Source organism: Cupressus sempervirens, chromosome 5, assembly GCF_028749045.1.
Source record: "Cupressus sempervirens isolate cs-2001-9-10 chromosome 5, ASM2874904v1, whole genome shotgun sequence".
Classification (NCBI taxonomy): Eukaryota; Viridiplantae; Streptophyta; class Pinopsida; order Cupressales; family Cupressaceae; genus Cupressus; species Cupressus sempervirens.
Genome location: NC_143122.1, coordinates 179,971,059 through 179,991,808, shown reverse-complemented (window position 1 = coordinate 179,991,808; position 20,750 = coordinate 179,971,059).

Genomic DNA, 20,750 nt, shown 5'->3' with positions numbered 1-20,750 from the left:
ATATGCAATTCAACAGGAAACTCTAGTTCATAGGCATTTTCTAAGTCATGTCTTTTCACTACCTTGCATGATCCAAACTTCTTCATTTTTAGCTTATTATATGTACCCACTAGAAAACACTCCTTTCTTAAATGAACTATGACTTCATCTCCAATCTAAAATTCCATATATCTCATTTTTACATTTGCCTTAGCCTTGGATTATGTATTCATCTTAGTAATGTGCTTCATAACCTCCTCATGGATATTCTTCAAAGTTTTTGTAAATTCTTCTGCTTCAGCACTACTTATTTCTCCTTTATTCAATTATCTCAATTTAGAAGTATTTCTAGGATTACTTCCATATACAATATGGAATGGGGATTTACTAGTACTCAGTTGACATAATTATTATAAAAAATTCTTCCTATGGTAAAATTAGATCCCATCCTTTTGGCTTATCTCCAACCAAACATCTCAACAAATTCTCCAAATTCCTATTCACAACTATTGTTTGTCAATTAGTTTGTCGATGATGTGATGAACTAAACTTCAACTCCATCTTCAACTTCTTCCACAATGTACACCGAAAATACCCTACACACTTGGTATCTCGATCTAAAACTACACTATTTGGTAAACCATACATAGTCCCACCACTTCTCTAAAAAACAACTCTGCCACACGAACAACATCACTAGTCTTCTTGTAGAGAATGAAAAGTGTCATCTTTTAAAATATATCAACCACCACAAATATCAAATCATACCCTCACAAAGTCCTTGGTAAACCAAGAACAAAATCCATGTTTACGTCCTCCCATGAATTCTCTTTTACAATTAATAGTTGATATAACTGAATATTTAACTTCACTCCTTTTGCCATTTGACATACTCTTCAACCTTGCACAAAATTCTTCACATATTGATAGTATTGTGACCAATAGTAATTGTCAACAACCAAAGAAATGGTCTTATCTCTCTCAAAATGCCCAACTGATTCTCCATTGTGCTCCTCCTTGATGAGATTCTCTGTCATAGAACTTCAAGGAATACACAATTCATTTCCTCTGAACAATATACCATCTTGGATTATGAAATCTAGTCTCTTTATCCTATCAAGTGTAATTGGTTTTGTACAAGTGTTCCAAGCTTTTCCAAAATTAGGATCCTCTAAATACAAATTATTGAGTTCCTTGAACCCAATCACCTTAATTTGAATCTCTATTAGCAAAAGTTGTCTTTTACTGAGAGCATCTACAACTCTGTTAGACTTCCCACTCCCATGTTTCAAAAAAATGTATAACTCTACGAAAAAATAACCCACTTCAAATGTCTTTTGTTCAATTTTTCTTGACTATTCAACCATTGCAAAGCTTGATGATTAGTATACAAAACAAACTCCTTAAGAAGAAGACAATGTCTCCACTTCTTCAATGCCTAAACTATAACATAAAGTTCTTGATCATAAACATAATATTTTTTTTTAGTATCATTCAACTTCTCACTGAAATTAAAACATGTCTACCTTATTGACTCAAAATTACTCCTATTGTAGTATGACTAGCATCACAATCTACTTGAAACACCTTGTTAAATTATGGAAGTGCTAAAATAGGTTACTCTTTAACTTTTAGTTTCAATAGATTATAACTCTTATCTTTTCCTACATTTCACTTAAATCCTTTCATATTCCCTCTTATTGTTTTAGTCAAAAGCCCATAAAAACTACTAAAACTTCTAATTAAATTTCTATAAAATTTAGCCAGTCCATAGAAAGATCTTACCTTAGTTGCACTCCTTGGAGTAGGCCATTCAAGGATAGCCTTCACTTTTTTAGGGTGCATTTCTAGACATTCTTTTGATACTACAAATCCTAGGTACACCAACTCCTTCTTCATAAAACTATAGTTCTTTAGATTTACCAACATCTTTTCTTCCCTCAACTTATCAAACACCTTATAAATATGTATTAAATGCTCCTCTAATGTCTTGCTAAAGATCAAAATATCATCTTGATAAATAATGAAAACCTTACATAGAAACTCCTTTAGTACCTCATTCATGAGCTTCATAAAAGTGCTTTTTGCATTGGTTATCCCAAAAGGCATGACTAACCACTTGTACAATCCTTTCCTTGTCTTGAAGGAAGACTCGTCTCCTTCTCTAATTCAAATATGATGGTACCCACTCTTTAGATCAGTCTTTGTGAAATATAGAGCTCCACTCAAATAGTCCATAATATCATCCATCCTTGACGATTGAAATTTGTACTTGTTTGTGATCTTATTGATAGCCTATCATCCTCCATTCTCCATTCTTCTTTGGTGCTAATACTACTAGTACAACATATGAAATTAGACTCTCTTGAATCAACCCCTTTTGCAACAACTCATGAACTTGTTTGTTCAACTCTTCACTTTCTGCTAGTGTCATTTTGTTCACTTTCTGCTAGTGTCATTTTGTGCATTGTCTTGTTTGACAAACTAGCTCCTAGAATCAAATCCATCTGGTGATTGATCTTTCTCATTGGGGGTAATCCATTACGTACATTATCTAACACAATATTAAAAAACTATCCCAACAAATTTGCAAATCCTGTAGGTACCTCCTTTACTTATTCTTTACTAGCCTTTGGGATTACAACACCATATGTATGTTCATGCTTCATAACTTGGGGAAACTTATTTCCATCAACAAAATATATTTAGGTAGCACTACATACCTTTTGTTCTTTTCTCTTCAGTGGATTCAATTTATGTTTCACTCCATCCTTTTTTAGAGTATAGGTATTTTCTCATCCATCATGTATAACATGCCTATCAAAATACCGTGATGTATCCTACAACATATTACATATGTTGATATGTATGATATCACAAAGCACCTCATTCTAGTAGCTTCCTATATTGAACTTCACTAGAAATTTCTCATTGACCATGACCTTTTGGTCAATCTTCACCCAACTAATATGGTATGGACACGAGTATTTTTGCCTCTTGAGATTTAACATCTTGACCATCTTTTGTGACACCAAATTGTCAATTTTTCTACTATCAATGACTGCATTACAACACTTATCTTCACATTTGCACTTGGTGTGAAACAAACTCCTCATTTGACCAGGTTCATTCTCTCCACTAAAAAAGACTCTCTTATTAAATAAGACTTCTCATCTTTGAATATCTTAAGAATGAGATGATTTCGATTCTTCCTCAACATCCACAACTCTAGCCTGGCCTTTGGTTTTCTAATCTATCCTTTCTTGGTGTTGGGAACACTCAAATAATCTATTCCCTTGTTCTTTGTAGTTAAAACATTTCCTATGAAAGAATCCTCTTACAAATCCTTTCCCTCTTCCTATCTGATCTCTATTTTTTTGATCATGAAAATAGTTGGAATTATTTCCCCTCTAGTTCTGACTGCTATTGCTTGCCTCATCCTTGTTTTTTGATCATAATTTTGTCCTCCATAATATTGTATGCCAGATCTTCCATTGTGACATCTTCTACTATTGTTGTTATCAAACTTCTTATTTTTTTTTAATCAACTCTTTGGGAAAACTGGTATCCTCTTCAATACCGGTCATTTAAACTAGATGCAATGCCTCTTGAATGCTTAGACTCAACCAATTAAGGTAACAGGTGAACTTCTCCTTATCAACTTCTGCATGATCATTTTTTATTAGAACTCAATAAAAATCCTTAGTATACTCTTGAATATATCTTCCAACTTGTTTAAACCCTTGCATTTTCTTTAGCATATCAAGCTCATAATCCACAGGGGTGAATTGTTGCTTCAATTTAGCTATCGTCTAATCCCATCTAGTGATTTTGTCCTTTCATATTAGGGATGAGGTAACTATTATTTAAGCCTAACTATTACCTCATATGGAGGTAATGCAAATGAATCTACATACTGTAAATAATCATGTACATAACCAACACTTATCTATTGCTAACAACATGGTTAATCTAGTGGCCAAGATAGAATTTGAGAAGAAGGTCCGTGAAACATTGAAGACTAATTGGAACAACACTATGGAGATCATTATTAGATTGCACCATCCATTTTTGAAAGAATTTGGTAGACTCCCCAAGTTTGAATTGAATATTATTTCTAAGCCTAAGTTATAATTGAGGAGTTGATAAAGGAGGAAATTATGCCTATAATTACACATCATTAACCCCTATGCAGTGAGATCAACCAATTAGAAAATTGGAAGGACCAAGCATAAAAAGGATGAATTTGGATCATTGGTTGAGATACAGAGACTTATTAGATGTATATTTAAGCATGCTTCCAAGCCATAATTTATTATGGAAATTTGAAGGATTGTATGTATCTAATGCTAAGGTAAATTATCATGTTGTGAAGGAAGGAAACCAAGCAACACAGTGCTAATTTATTGTAGATATATCATAGAGAGGTGATTACATATTGGAAAGAGATGATCTATCATCAACAATTAAGTGCAAACTAAAGGATCAAGGTACTTTTACATTTTAATAGGTGTGTGAGGGAGGATCTCTTAATAAAGTGGTCCTAATAGGCTTATGTAAATATCCTAATAGGGTACTCACTTAATTGTGTAGGTCAAATCCTTTAATCAAGGTAGACTTAATATTCTTGCAAGATTTTAACAAGGAAGATACCTCATAGGGTAGATCATCAAAAGTGATCAAAATTTGTAGCCCTATCATGCACACTTCATTACTACAATAGTTAAGATTTTGTGGGTGTCATCCCCACTGCAATTTCACCTTCACCTTGGAGGCTTATAGTGTTACCATATCTAGTGTCATGTGTTGATTATTTCTTATATGTTTTATTCATGTCATTAGATGTTGGATCTAATATTACATGTTGATATATGATGTTTCATGTTAAGGTTAAGGTAGAGATGTGTGTGGTGAATTAAGTATGAACATGGTTTATGTTTTAGGAAAAATGTATTAGTGGTCTCGATTCACCCCCTCCCCCACTTAGTATCTTACTTTTCCTATTAGATTTCCAACAAACTAGTGTGAAATACTTTAGAATATTTGGAAGTAAGTACTATATTAAAAGGGATGATGATATTGAGAATTTTGATTCTAGAAGTGGTGAAGGAATTTTTCTTGGATATTTATTAAAAAGTAAAGCCTATATATTTTTTAAACAGAGATTGAAGACTATTACTAAAAGTGATAATATGAGAGTTGATGAAAAGTTTAGAATTAAAGAGATGATACTTGATTATAATTATGATGTAGAGGCTTATCAAATGACTTTAACAATCAAAATGTTGACAAGAAATTATTTTATGAAACTAACACCTATTTATAGATTAAATTAGAAAGGGAAGAATATAAAGAGGAACCAAGAGAAGAAATCAAAGCTGGGAGGGAACACCTAATAGAAACATTTCAGAGAAACACCCTGTGAACCAAAATATTGATAGTGTAAACAAAAAAGTTTTGACAAGAAACAAGGTGAGTGAAGAATCATGTTTAATATCACAAGTTGAATCTAAAAATGTTGATGAATCTTGTAAAGATTTTCTATTGATAAAATCTATAAAATAAGAAATTGATCATATAGAAAATAATAAAAGTTGGGAATTAGTTACTCATTCCCACATTGGAACCAAGTGGATATTCATAAGTAAGATGTTAGAGCAAGGTGAAGTAGTGAGAAACATAGAAAGGTTAGTATGAAAAGGTTATTCACAACAAGAAAGAATTTATTTTGAGGAATATTTTTCACTTATTACTAGATTGGAGGGAGTTAGAATGTTTTTGCAATATGCACCTAACAATAATTTCAAGGTTTATTAGATGGATATTTAGCCAACTTTTCTTGATGGAAAACTTGAAGAAGAGGTATACATTGAACAACCTGATGGATTTTCTTTAACAAAAGAAAAGGATATAGTTTGTAGATATAAGAAAGCATTATTTGGACTGATGTAAGCACCTAGAGCTTGGTATGCAAGGTTGGGTAAACATTTGACTAGTTTGGGATATGTAAAAGGTAATGTAGACAATATTTTGTACTCAAGGAAGAACACAACTGGTTTACTGATTATTATAATATTTGTGAATGCCATTAGTTTTGGAGGAAATGATAAAGCTAGAAAGACATTTTTAGAAGAGATAAATAAAGAATCTAATATGGTTATGATCAGTGAGATGAAATATTTATCGGGAGTGTAGAATATTGTGCACAATAAGGAGGGAATTTTCATATCACAAAGTATCTGAAGGACTTGTTGATAAGGTTTGGATTGAAAATTTTTAAACTTGTTAGAACACCTATGGTGATAGGATGAAAGCTATCAAGAAAAGATGAATCTCATAGTGCATTACAAATAAGATAGAAATTGAATAGAGTGGAAATGGATCTCTAAGAATGCATAAGATATTCACCACTATTCATAAATATTATTTTAGAGTTGATATAGAATAAGTAATGTAAATTCTTGAAATTAAACAACATAAGATACATACCTCAAAACATCACCAATCTGGAAATACCTATTTTCTAATGTCTATGCACAGTTTTTGAAATATTTGCAATTTATTCTGGACTAGAAATATTGAGATGGAGAAAACCCAATTTTTTTTTTATCATTCTAAGGGTAGGTCGACCTTGACCCAGTTAGTGGGGCACAATCTTACCCTGGGGCACAATTATGCCCCAAAAAGTTGACCTTGACCTATACTATTTCGATGAAAATTCCATCTGCAGATCTCAAAAGTTTTCTAAAAAGGGTATCCCAATTTGTACTCCAATCTTTGAAACAACACCTACATATTTTTGAAAATGTGGTTTTTGAGTGGCTATATAGGGTTTTGCCTTAGTCAAATCCCCATTTTGGTGATTTCCACCTTTAGGAATAACCATATATAGTAGAATGTGTGTGTATTGAATGCGTAATGCAAAGATCCAATCTACTAGATTGAAACCCTAGTATGAATATATATGTATGAGAAAGAAACACATAGAATTGAATAAGATAAGAAAACATACCAAGCCCCAAGGCTAAATTAATCCTACCAAACTCATAATATGTAATTGTTAAGCCATGATTATATCTTTGAATGCTTGAATATCAATAATGGCAGATCAAGGAAGATATGCTCTCTTTTGTTTGAAATAAATGTCTGTAATTGTATAAAAATGCTTGATATCCACTAATAGCTTGATCTTCTATATCATTCTCTTGCAATATTGCATCTTCATAGTGTCATCTTGTTCTCTTGTTACCTCTTGATTCTAGTTATAGATTGATGCAAATGAGTCTTTATATAGAGGCTTCAAGTTGAGGTTCTTAGAGTAATGTGAGGACCCATAATTAAAATTTCACTTTGAATGATGATCCAATCACAATAACCAAGGAGGTAAAATAATTAAATGAATCTCAAATTAAACCCCTTTTGCATTCAAATATGAAAGCCCAACATTGATTTTGGGACCCTCCAAGATCAAAATATTAAAAGGAGGATCAAATACCAAAAAGGTTCAAGGTCAACATTGACCCTAAACTAGGTCAAGGATAACCTTGACCATTCCTTAGGTTGAGTTGACCTAGTCAATCTTGCCCTAGGTCAAGGTCAACCTAGGGATCAAAACCCAACTAGAGTAGAAAGAAAAAAGTCTTGAGGATACCCAAAAACCTAGAAATGATATCAAGATAGGATTGAATGCTAATAATAGGCACAAAATCCTATAATGAATAAGATGAAGACTAGAAGGACCTATTCCTAAATCCTACCCAAAAAATTGAGCAACAGAGGAGGGAATTTAAAGAAAATCTTTGAGATCCTAACCCTAATTTCACCTAAAATGAAGGAATCAAGTGCACAATGAATCCTAAATGCAAATATATCATGATAATTATACTAAAAGAGGGTGTTAAATCTAACATGATGGAAGTGATTACATTTTAAGGCAATACATTTAGCCCCCACTTTAGCTCAAACGTGACACTACGTGAATATGCAAGCTAAAGTAAGAAAACATTGTAGTAAATAAAAAGGATGTAGCCAAGTCCCCAATTTAGAGATCCTGCAAAAACTATTAGAACCTACAACACAAAAGATAAATGAAAATCCATAAACCACCTAAATCTTACTAAATGATAATTGAGAATCGCATAAAGCCCCTTATGCCCCCTATTTTGGATTTCTATTTCCAAAGGGTGAAATAGGGTGATAACGATAACTCTAGGCATTGAATATGTAGTTTGTTGAAAAGATCTTTCTTAAACCAATTGGAAGGATTCATAACCTTCCTAATAGGAATAACTTTAAGAAACCCCCTTTGGAAAAATGTATTAAATAATGGAAAATGCAACAAGGGGCAAACATTAATTTGAGTTGGCAATTTTTTTTTACAAAATGGGAAAAACTTTAATTTTATTGGCAATTTTTCCCCATTATATGATAATTTTGTAAAACCATGGCGAATCTTTAATTATTTTAGAAAATTGTGACCAAAAGTAAAAATATATAAAAACAATAAATTTGTATCATCCAAGATACAATAACCCTATTTAATGACTATTAGATAATCCTAAATCAATGGTCTAAATCCTACTTTGGGCTAAAAAGTTAAAGTACAACATCTAGATAAAATTTCCAAAATAATGACACTTGTCCACAATATAATCTATTTTTGGGCTTAAGATTAGAAGGATAAAAATTTCATAAGAAAATCTCTAGATTAGAGACACTTGTCAAATATATGTACCATACATTGGTGAATGTAACCATCAATTAAGACATGCCTCAAAAATTATGCCTGAAAATATTTAATTTACCATGTGGAAAGATTAGATTTTATTGGTGAAGTCATCATCAAAATAAAAAAGATTATGTATCATTATAGGCAATTGGTTTGAACATGCAACACAATTTTTGTAAATTATGGGCAATGGCGCCACCTAAAAAGTGCCAAATTTTTTGTCAAATTCAAGGTCTCCAATGAGTGAGATTATCCATTTGGTGAATATTTTCCACTAAACTAAACCCTACTTCCTAAATTGATTCAAGGAGTTAGATATTTGAATCATTTTCCAATGCTGCTGATGATGTCAAAAATAGAGTTACTGAGCTTAAGTTATGATGAAAAAAGTAAATTTCTATCTAAATGCACGAGATAAGAGGAATCCAAGTTTACCATGAGTAAAACCTAAAAGAAAAACTAATTTTACCTATAAATAATGAAAAAGAAATCATACTTATTCTTACCTTTTTCAAATTTTGCAAGAGGAAGAAAGATGCCGAGGAGAGAAGAACTTTGAGTGACACAAAGGAAGCTGTTGAGATAGTGCCTAGCTACTAGACAACCACTTTCCAAGGTGAGTTTGTTGTTCTTTTATTCTATACTTTTCAAATATGTGATTTCTATAGGCAAGGTTGACCTTGACCCTTAAAGGTTGACCCTGAACTAGAAATGTCAACCTTGACACAAGAAGGTCAACATATATTGTTAGATTTCTACTCATTCTAGGATAAGGTCATCCTTGACCCAACAAGGTTGACCTTGACCTAGTCAAGTACAGTTTACAGATTTGATGATAGAGAAGATTGATATGCTATTTATCGATACTTATAGAACATGATTAATCTCTAAGAGTATCCCTTAGGAGGGTTTCTTGTTGCCATTAGAGAGAGATTATATGAGCTAGACGAGGATGATATACGGCTACTAAGAGATGTAGGGTTATACTGGCTAGTAGTCTTACCACATATTAGACTACATCGAGCCATGTTATCGACTCTTATAGAAAGGTGGGACTAGGATACATGTTCCTTTCATTTTCCCTTAGAAGAGATCACATTTACATTAGAGGATGTCTACAGAATCCTGTGACTTCTAGTCTAAGGTGAGACCATCAGACCTAGAGCACAATGAGTCTATGAGGAGATCCTTGTAGAAAAGGAGTATTTCTTGGGACATGTTCCATAGATGTGGAACTGATTAGATTATGTCTGTCTATCATCCATACTATTAGGCCCTACCCCTCTAGTATAGAGAGTGATGCTTGGTATAATATCATTGGTCGTGCTACCAAACTTGAAGGATACCATATTTTTTACACCTCTTACCCATGTTATATAGAGGATGAAGAGAGAGAGAGAGGAATGTACTCTTATGGGGTCACAACATGCTAGCCCAACTATACCATGAGCTATATTAATTGGTGAGATATTAGAGATAGATCCTGTGGATATGCACTCTCTTATAGATTTGGTTGTTTGAGAACTTTACATGTACACTTCCACAGGGTATCCCAGTGATGGTAGATATGAGCATAGAAAGAGTCTTTTCCTATCTACTGAAGAATTCCTCACAATTTGGAGATATATTGTATTGGAGAGTATCTCTAGACCAAATTTTGAGTGTGGATGTGATATGGAGATCATACTACCAGATGATAGAGTGGCCTAATACTTGATTCCAAAAGAGATAATCTCAGTGGAAAAATATGCTAGAGAGTCATCTGAATCACATATTGGTGCCATACTACTATGATTGGGTGATGAGACAGTTTGACTTAGTACATGGATTCCTTAGAGCAGTACCTTGCTATGTGCATCTAAAGAGGTATTATAAGAGACCCAATGCCATATACTAACCATTGGAAATAGATATAAAGGATAGTGATGCCAATGATATAGAGGATATAGAGGTACCATTAGATGTGACCTATTTAGGCATGAGCCAAGATTACATCAGGTACTAGAGTTTGTAGGGATCCCGTCCCATCTTCCTTGGGGATTACCATACATCTGATCTAGGTGGTTCAGAGATGACACACCAAGATGATGGTACAATAGAGGAGGATGAGGATATTAGAGATGAGGAAGAGCACATCTCCGAGGGAGATCCCATGGAGGAGAGAGAGGAGGAGAGAGAAGAGGAGATGCCTCTTGCTAGTGACATTGGTGTAGATGTACACATTTAGCACGTATCACTACCAAGTTCATGATGATCCCCACATGCCCACACAGAGACACCACTAGTGAGACCTAGCCACAATGAGCATGGAGAGAGTAGTCACTCCATGCCCCACCATCCAAAACTTTTAGTGACATCTAGGAGGGAGACCCAAGTATGAAATATGAAGCATGATTATTTATATTTAATTTGATTTGAAAAAGGTATAAAATTGATACATGTAACTTTTATTCTACAACTAGCATAATAGAGTGGAAGAGTTTTTTATCCATGGTTTTGAAGGTGCAAGGACCCTCCTTGTATGTAATTATCAAATATAAATCCTCTGTTAAAACTGTTATAGGAGATTTAAATCGGATATGAAGAAATGTTTTATGTTGTGAATGTCCTATTGAAATTGAGAGCAGTTGATACATCCATGTTTTAATACTCAGTGATTCGAGAACTACTACATTATCTTGATTGTTTAAACATTAAAATTTCACTAACGATGATACGAGGTGTGTTCATCTGATGATGATGATGTTGATTATGGTACCTTGATGATTAGGTTATATGCATATAGATAGTTTAGTATTCTTTAATTGGAGATGTTTATGATGTTAGGTATATGCATGCCTAATGATGATTATTCAAGTATTTTAATCTTAATTAATGAATAAGTCATGTTTTATTAATTTTGTGATTTTTGATGATTTAATGTAAGTAGAAATGAATTAAATAGTTAATTTATTTGAAAGATGGATGTTTTAATTTATGTAATTTTCCTGATACGTTATATACATATATGGATGTGATTTTCTTGTGCTACTGATGTGTGTAATGAGTGTGCAAGATATTTTAGTCAAGAAATCTAATGAAGAAATGAAACTAAACCCTATGTACCAATTGTGGAAACCAGGGTTGAATTTAACAAAAGATGCAAACCTCATTGTTCATATTTTATTTGTATCATGGATTGAATGAATGTATCATGTTGTAATATTTAAATGTTGATGTTTGTAACAGTGATTTTATATTGTTTCTTGACACTCATGAATTGTATATGCATTCCAGCATGATAGTTAGGGTTAACCGAGTAACCTAAAGATCTAAGTCATACTAGGTTAGTAACCTTTTTAATAATCAGTTAGTAATCAAGATTAATTTTCCCTAATTAGGATTAGTGAGTAATCTGCATTTTTGAAGGTTGTTAGAAAGTCCTAAAAAAGTTCCTAGCTTTTGTTAGGGCTCTATCTAGTCTTGGAGGCCTAAAATCATGAAAAATAAATGCGTAAGAGGTATAGGTATGTGTTGGGGGCATTTTCCACCCCCCTAGCCCCTTTTGTTGACTTTTATGGTCACCAAAATATCTCATTTTTGCTTTATTGCGAAAATTGAAGTTCCATCATGAGTTTGACAAGATAAACTCCACTTTGAAGTTTGCTTTAGTGGTGAGGTTGAGTTAGAAGTTTTTAGAAACTTTAGGAAAGTGGAGGAGTTATTGCCTTTTGGAGTGGTTGAGTTTAGAATCTTATTTAGGGGAAAATTTGAGAGGGTTTGAGTATTCACCCAACCTCTAGTTTTAGAGTGAAATTTAGAACTGAAGGAGAAGGAGAAGGAAGTGAATGCTCATCTCAAACTTATTTATTTGCCATAACTTGATTTTGAAGGTAGGAATACTTCACCTCATTTGATTCATGTTATGCTTCATGTTTCAGTTTCATTGCATTTGTATGTTTGTATGTGTGTTAAGTATGTTTGGGATGGATTGAAACGTGTTTTATTGAATGTCTTTTCTTTGTGTTTTTTCTTTGAATTTTGAAGGGATTGTATGGGTTGTGTTGGCATTACTCACCCTCAGATAGAGAAAAAGTGGCCATGTACGAGGGAAGGTCTTTAGTTGGACTCCAATAGTGTAGAGTCTCTTCTCAAGATGAGAAGAGGGAGAAAGGGTACAATGTTATGGGCCCCTACTCATCAGCACAAATGACGTATGAGTTCTAAAATGTAAGAATGAAAATCCTTGTGATATTAGCCTCGGAAGGGCATTTTTGGAAGAATGAAAGTTCTTGAGTTTATAGCCTCGGAAGGGCATTTGTTATGGTGTTGTGTCTGACGTCTCTTATTGGAAAAATCCACCTTCTCCCTAATTTGATTCAATGTTGAACCTACTGTACAAATTGGGATGGGAGTGAATGCTTGATTTTGCCTTCATGATATGTTTGTTTCTTACCCGGTTAGTTTTCATTCTCTCCATGATTTTCGTGATGTTTTGTAGAATTCGAAATGGATCCCTTGTTAAGTGCCAAGAAGAACTTTCAAACTATTATGAAATTCAGTTATGTGGGAGTTTTCTCCTCGGGATTGAAATCCTGTGTATTAGTTAGTCATTTATCCTATTTTGATTTTTGTTAATATTATAGTGAAAGTTTTAAATTAAAATGTTTAAATTAGATTTTTGTGTAATTTAATTACCATGTTAGTAAACTTATAGTAAAAGAAAATTAGTTATTATTTTATTTTAACAAGTAAGTTTTATTTTAAGTATTTTAAATTTGTATAGTTAAAGTAAGTTATTGTTTTAAATATTAATATTATATTATTAAGGTGTGTAAAGATTTGTCATTAAAAGTTAATTGTTATTTTTTTTGTTATTAATTGTTTTATATGTTTTAAGTATATGTGAGTTAATTTATTTAATTTTAAATAATTAGATAAATTAGTTTATGATAAGAGTTGAAATTAAAACCTTAAATTTTAAGTAAATAATTGGATTTAAATGTTTTGTTGATTTAAGTATGGAGTATTGATAGGTAAAGAAAAATAATATATAGTTTAGATTAATTTAATATTAACTAAAATATATATTATCTTGTCATGAAGGCTCAATTTATATTAGTAATGTTTAGGGTGTAATGGACATCATTAATTTTATTAATATTATTAACTAGTGGAATTTATGATTGACCTTAAAGGGATGAGTTAGTTCACAAGATAGCTAGTGAGGGTTATTAGACTGGGGTCTATTATAAAAATAAATAAATAATAAATATCAAATTTTATATCAAAACCCTATTGTGTCATGTAAGTTGTAGTCAACCTTTATTAACATAGTCTTTTATGAAACCTTTAAAGAAAAAAAATTGTTTGTGTTTTGGCCCTATATTTTAGGCATGACATTTCTGCATCAGAGCCCAGTTTCGTAACACTTGGGCAACAATGGGTCCATGTAAAGTGTGGATGTTTAAATCTTACTATACGAAGTAGGGATCTCTCTTTGCAGTATTTTAAGGAGGTAATGTCTCTTCCTAAACAATGATACTGATGACTAAACATAAGCAAAACTTGGAATTTGTATTAACATTTGAAAATTGTTAACCACATTGGATAAAATTAGTCTTAAGGACTTAAAAAAAGTTGATTAAATGTAGGAATATTATATTTATATTAAGTTATACTATGATCTCATTAAGAAATCAAAATTATATTGAACACAACCACCTTGAGGGAAAACTAAATTAAGAACCCTAAAACAACTTTGAATAATGAGAGTGGAAACGATTAAATAACGTAGAAGTCAAAGAGAAAGTATTTCACATCATCATTAGTAGAAGTCATATTTTATCTAACCCGATCGCACGTGGAAGAATTGTGGTTCATATCCAATATGGAAGTGATCAAGTAGATTAGTATTGATTTAGACATTTCAAACATAAGTAAAGAAAACCTAGGATCTTCATAAATCTAATTTTGTACCTTCACGTTGAATTATCAAATAGATAAAATGTATGGTGAGTAAATAGGAAGGTAACGCTTGAAGAGTATACCATGTTACCATGTTATTTGGGATAACTCAAACCTATTACGAATTTAAAATATAGTGTCCCAATAATCCTTAAAAAAGAAGAAGAGCTAAATTGGAATCTGCAAGTAACCTTTGGAAACATCGAACAATAGGATTACTAATGCGAGAAGCAATTCAACAAGCGAGATAGCTAGGAGCACACAAAGAAAGGGAGTATCTCATTCTTCTATGGGGAATAGAATCCTAATCAGGGAATAAATCTATCTAAATATATGGTGCTAAGAATGAAATTAATAGCAAGAAGTATGTAACAAATAGCATTGAACCGACAAGATAGAAAATGAAAACTTTTGAGTTAGGGTTATGTTAGTCTATTCATGTTAGCAGGCTTAGTGAGTAAGTATGAGTAATACTAAATTTTATCTATCAAGTAAATTCTCATAGACTCTGGTATTGAAATTATTGGATCAATTATAACCCTACTATATAGAGAAAGTAAGGTCACTATGAAAGTATCAACCTAGTACGAACTAAAGGTTTAGGTATCCGAGTTAAGTAATGAGAGGATTATAAACCACAAGGCACGATAAAACCAATAATGATGCCTATATCAACAGCAAGGAGATAGTTGTAAGAGTGATTAAGTGAACTTTGACATTGGATAAGTAAACATTGATGACATCCTAATTTTGGTTTTATACCTAAATAATTGCAAAATTGCAACCTAAGGATGAATTTTGTAAGTCATTATGACTAGGAGACATGGAATATGGAATTATTGATAAGAATAGTAGCATCTAGTACATTCTTGGATGATAATTAGAACTTGTGTAAATGATGGGATAATACAAATAGTGATATAGTTATGAATACAAGATCGTACCAAAATTGGTGAGATTGATAACACAACTTTAGTCAGTATATTGTGGTGAATTTGACTTAAGAAAGGTTATGGGTATGTGCCTTAATATGTAATTATAGTAAATTGGAGATAAGAGGTTTGGTTTTGTAATTGCAACTTAGAGTATAACTCTACTGACACTAAGGTCCCCACATGTTAGATTATTCGAAAAGAAACTAATGTAACAACAAGAGAATTGAAGGGGACTTATATTAATATCATTACATTTGCACTTTTGAGTGAGTTCTAATCAAGCCAAACCCCTTGTATAGTAAACCCTAATCATAGGGCGATGTTAATGAAGATAAGTATGTAGTTAGTATGTGGGATCAATTAGAGTTTGAGCGACATGGTTGTTAGACCACCATCTAAAATCAATTCAAGATCCCTGCAATGTATTTGGAAGGCCTAAGATCCCTCATTTTCCTTAGTGACCCTGGTATGGCCGCATTTTGCCAGTAATGTAAATTTTGTAAGTGATTGGATTTATGTCCTTATTTGTTTGATTTTAGATTTTGGTACCTTTAATGTTCTTCCTTTTTGCCAACAGTGTGATGTGGGGCTATTTAGCCAACTGTATTATTGGTGATTCTATTTTGCCTCTTGGTTATGTCTTTATTTCTTGATTAAAATTTTACTATTGTGGCCACTCTTTATTTCTTTGATTTCGAACTTTTGCATTGGATGTTTCATCCTTGATGTTGAATTTAATTGTGAGGCACTTTTTTTAAAATTTTGTTGGCAAAGTGACATATGATGGGCCTACCAAAAAGAATTCTTGATGATTAAGTCGATGTTTAACATTAGGGTTTGGGGTTATTAGTAAGAGTATTTATGCCCCACCCTCTCTCAAGTCTTTGGGAGATGGGCTAGTGTTATCCGTTGAATACTATGAGTAATGAAATTGCACCCCAACATAAATTTTGTTAAGGTTATAGGTTAATTGGAAAGACTTCTAGATGGAAAGGTGCATGTGTAGTGATGGACTCGTTGAGTATCCTATCAAGAAATAAATATTTCATGGAAACTCTATAGGATAACTGATTAACCTTGCATAAAGATCTATTTTGCATTATAAGAAACCTCATTTAAGGGAGGCTTGTACAACTGTCACCCCGATGAGTGGGTATGTGGACTTTGAAATATCTTATGATATTATTATTGCTAGAAACTCTATAGGTATATTTATATTAGATTAGAAAGTTGTTTATATGTGACCTATATGTTTTAAGAAGTGTTTGACCTTGGAAAATGTAACCATGTTAGAGTTATGGAGTAAACTTCACTTTTAGTAATTGTAATCAGGCAAATAGGTTATCATCCCTATGTATGTATGTGACTTATTAATCATTCTTTAAAATAGGAGTAAGTTTTGGAATAAGCCAGCCAAGGTCTAGCATAGGATGAACATTTTAGTTGTGCGACTTCCAGGAGGAAGTCAAAGGCTAGTGGGGGAGGATGTAAGGACCATCCTCGTATGTAATTATCAAATATAAATCCTCTATTAAAATTGTTATAGGAGATTTAAATCATATATGAAGAAATGTTTTATGTTGTGAATGTCCTATTGAAATTGAGAGCATTTGATACATCCATGTTTTAATACTCAGTGATTCGAGAACTACTACATTATCTCAATTGTTTAAACATTAAAATTTTACTAACAATTATATGAGGTGTTTTCATCTGATGATGATGACATTGATTATGGTACCTTGATGATTAGGTTATATGCATTTAGATAGTTCAGTATTCCTTAATTAGAGATGTTTATGACGTTAGGTATATGCATGCCTAACGATGATTATTCAAGTATTTTAATATGAATTAATGAATAAGTTATGTTTTATTAATTTTGTGATTTTTGATGATTAAATGTGAGTAGAAATAAATTAAATAGTTAATTTATTTGAAAGATGGATGTTTTAATTTATGTAATTTTCCTAATATGTTATATACATATATGCATGTGATTTTCTTGTGCTATTGATATGTGCAATGAGTGTGTAGGATATTTTCGACAAGAAATCTAACGAAAAAATGAAACTAAACCCTATGTACCGATTGTGAAAACCATGGTTGAATCTAACAAAAGATGCAAACCCTGTTGTTCGTATTTTATTTGTATCATGGATTGAATGAATGTATCATGTTGTAATCTTTGAATGTTGATGTTTCACAATAGTGATTTTATAGTGTCGCTTGACACTCATGAATTGTATATGCATTCCATCATGATAGTTAGGGTTAACCGAGTAGCCTAAAGATTTAAGTCATACGAGGTTAGTAACCTTTTTACTAATCAGTTAGTAATCGAGATTAATTACCCCTAATCAGGATTAGTGAGTAATCTACATTTTTGAAGGTTGTTAAAATGTCCTAAAAAAATCTTAGCTTTTGTTAGGTCTCTATTTAGTCTTGGAGGCCTAAAATCATGAAAAATAAATGCCTAAGGAGTATGGGTATTGGTTGGGGGCATTTTCCACCCCCTAGCCCCTTTTGTTGACTTTTATAGTCGCTGAAATATCTCATTTTTTTTTTATTGTGAAATTTGAAGTTCCATCATGAGTTTGACAAGATAAACTCCACTTTGAAGTTTACTTTAGTGGTGAGGTTGAGTTAGAAGTTTATAGAAACTTTAGGAAAGGGGGGTAGTTATTGCCTTTTAGAGTGGTTGAGTTTAGGATCTTATTTAGAAGCAAATTTGAGAGGGTTTGAGTGTTCACCCAACCTCTTGTTTTAGAGTGGAATTTAGGATTGAAGGAGAAGGAGAAGGAAGGGAATGCTCATCTCAAACTTGTTCATTTTCCATAACCCAATTTTGAAGGTAGGAATACTTCACCTCATTTGATTCATGTTATGTTTCATGTTTCAGTTTCATTGCATTTGTATGTTTGTATGTGTGTTAAGTATGTTTTGGGAGGGATTGAAACATGTTTTCTTGAATGTCTTTCCTTTGTGTTTTTTCTTTGAATTTCAAAGGGATTTTATGGGTTGTGTTGGCATTACTCACGCTTAGATAGAGAAGAAGTGGCCATGTACGGGGGAAGGTCTTTAGTTGGACTCCAATAGTGTAGAGTCTCTTCTCAGGATGAGAAGAGGGAGAAAGGGTAGGGTGTTATGGCCCCCCACTCATTAGCACAAACCACGTATGAGTTTTAGAATGTAAGAATGGAAATCTTTGTGATATTAGCCTCGAAAGGGCATTTTTGGAAGAATGGAAGTTCTTGAGTTTATAGCCCCGAAGGGAAATTTGTTATGGTGTTGTGTCTGATGTCTCTTGTTGAAAAAATCCACCTTCTCCCTAGTCTAGTTCAATGTCGAACCTATTGTGCAAACCGAGATGGGAGTGAATGCTTGATTTTACCTTCATGATATGTTTTTTTGTTACTCCTTTAGTTTTTGTTCTCTCCATGATCTTCATGATGTTTTGTAGAATTTGAAATGGATCCCTTGTTAAGGGCCAAGAAGAACTTTCAAACTGTTATGAAATTTAGTTATGTGGGAGTTTTCTCATCAGGATTGAAATCCTGTGTAAAAATGTATTTAAACTTATTGTTGAAATGACAAGGATGTCGAGTTTTCTTACTGGTTCTTTCCCAACGGAGCCTTGAATTAGGTAGTTTAATAAAGAGAAAAAAAAAAATTTGATTGAGTAATATCCTTGCTTATAAGATTTTTGCATTTTTAGTTATGTGTGTATGTGTATTGAAAATGAGATAAAATGATGTTTTACTCTTCCATTAGAATTCTCATGTTTTAAAAATTTTACTTATTTGGTTGAGAGAAATTAGCTAAGAATAATGATGATGATGATGATGATATATATATATATATATATATATATATATATATATATATAATGTTGCATTTAAATTCGAAATATGATAATGAAGGTTCATTGTTTGATTTACAACCCCTTTTGTTTAAATAAGTGATTGGGTAAATTCAACTAGAAAAAATAAAATAAATCTCCTTGTTATAAAAATGTATTTCTCTTGACAAAGTATATAAGCTAGAAAAAAAAAGATATATACACTTAGAAAAAATAAATTTACATTCAAAGAATAATACTTAGGAAAAAAATTATGCACTTGAAAAAAAAGTCTCCCTCTTGAGCAAAAAAAGGCTCACTACTTTTTGTATGAAAAAGGAAAAATTAATTCCTTACGGTAAGATAATATTCTTTTTGATTCCCTTTGAAAATGATTTTTGTAACTCTATTAAATCATTAAAAAAAAAATTTATCAAGAAATAAAAATATGATAATATCCTATTAAAACAAAATCCTACATAATAAACTTTATGCACTAAATGCTCTTAGCTTTCTATTTTCTAAACCTTCACCTACCGCTTTTTACTCTTAACCTACACGTTGATAGGAGCACCTTGAATTATTATTTTATGCATAATCTCCTCCTTGGTCTAGGCGCCAGTGTGAACTAAGGGCAGATTTGAGTTAAAAGAAAAGTCAAATTTATAAATTAAAAAAATAAATAAATTACCTTTTTACTCTTTGGCTGCATTGGCATGCGTGGAAGGCTTGATAAGTAACTATGTCAGTTTGACTTGACATATGGACATATGGGAATGTCATAAAGACCTAAGCTAAAAATTAATGTAGTTGAGTTTAAAACTTTTCTTTTTTTATCCATACTTTTTGCTGCAAATTTCAAACTTTGGGAAAAGTGAGGTGACGTGGGATTGGATAGTAGTTAGTGGAATTTTTTTTTAATAAAGTTTTTAAAATTTATTTATTTAATTTAGTTTAAGATAACATATATTTAAGTAATGTTTTAAAAGTTAGATTTGGTGGATTTTAAATTAGTTAATAGAAGTTAGTATTAATTAAATGTTAGTTTAGGTTAGTTTCTTTTTATTATTATTTATTTTATATTTAGTATTTTAAAATTAGTTTAGTTTTTCAGATTAGTAAGATTTGTTATTTAAGAAAGTTATTTGTTTAATGTTATTTAGTTTTAAATTGTTTAGAATTTTATTATTATTGTGTTTTAGTACGTATAAAGTGTTAGTTTAATAGTATTAGTTAGTCATTTATCCTATTTTGATTTTTGTTAATATTATAGTGAAAGTTTTAAATTAGATTTTTGTGTAATTTAATTTCTATGTTAGTA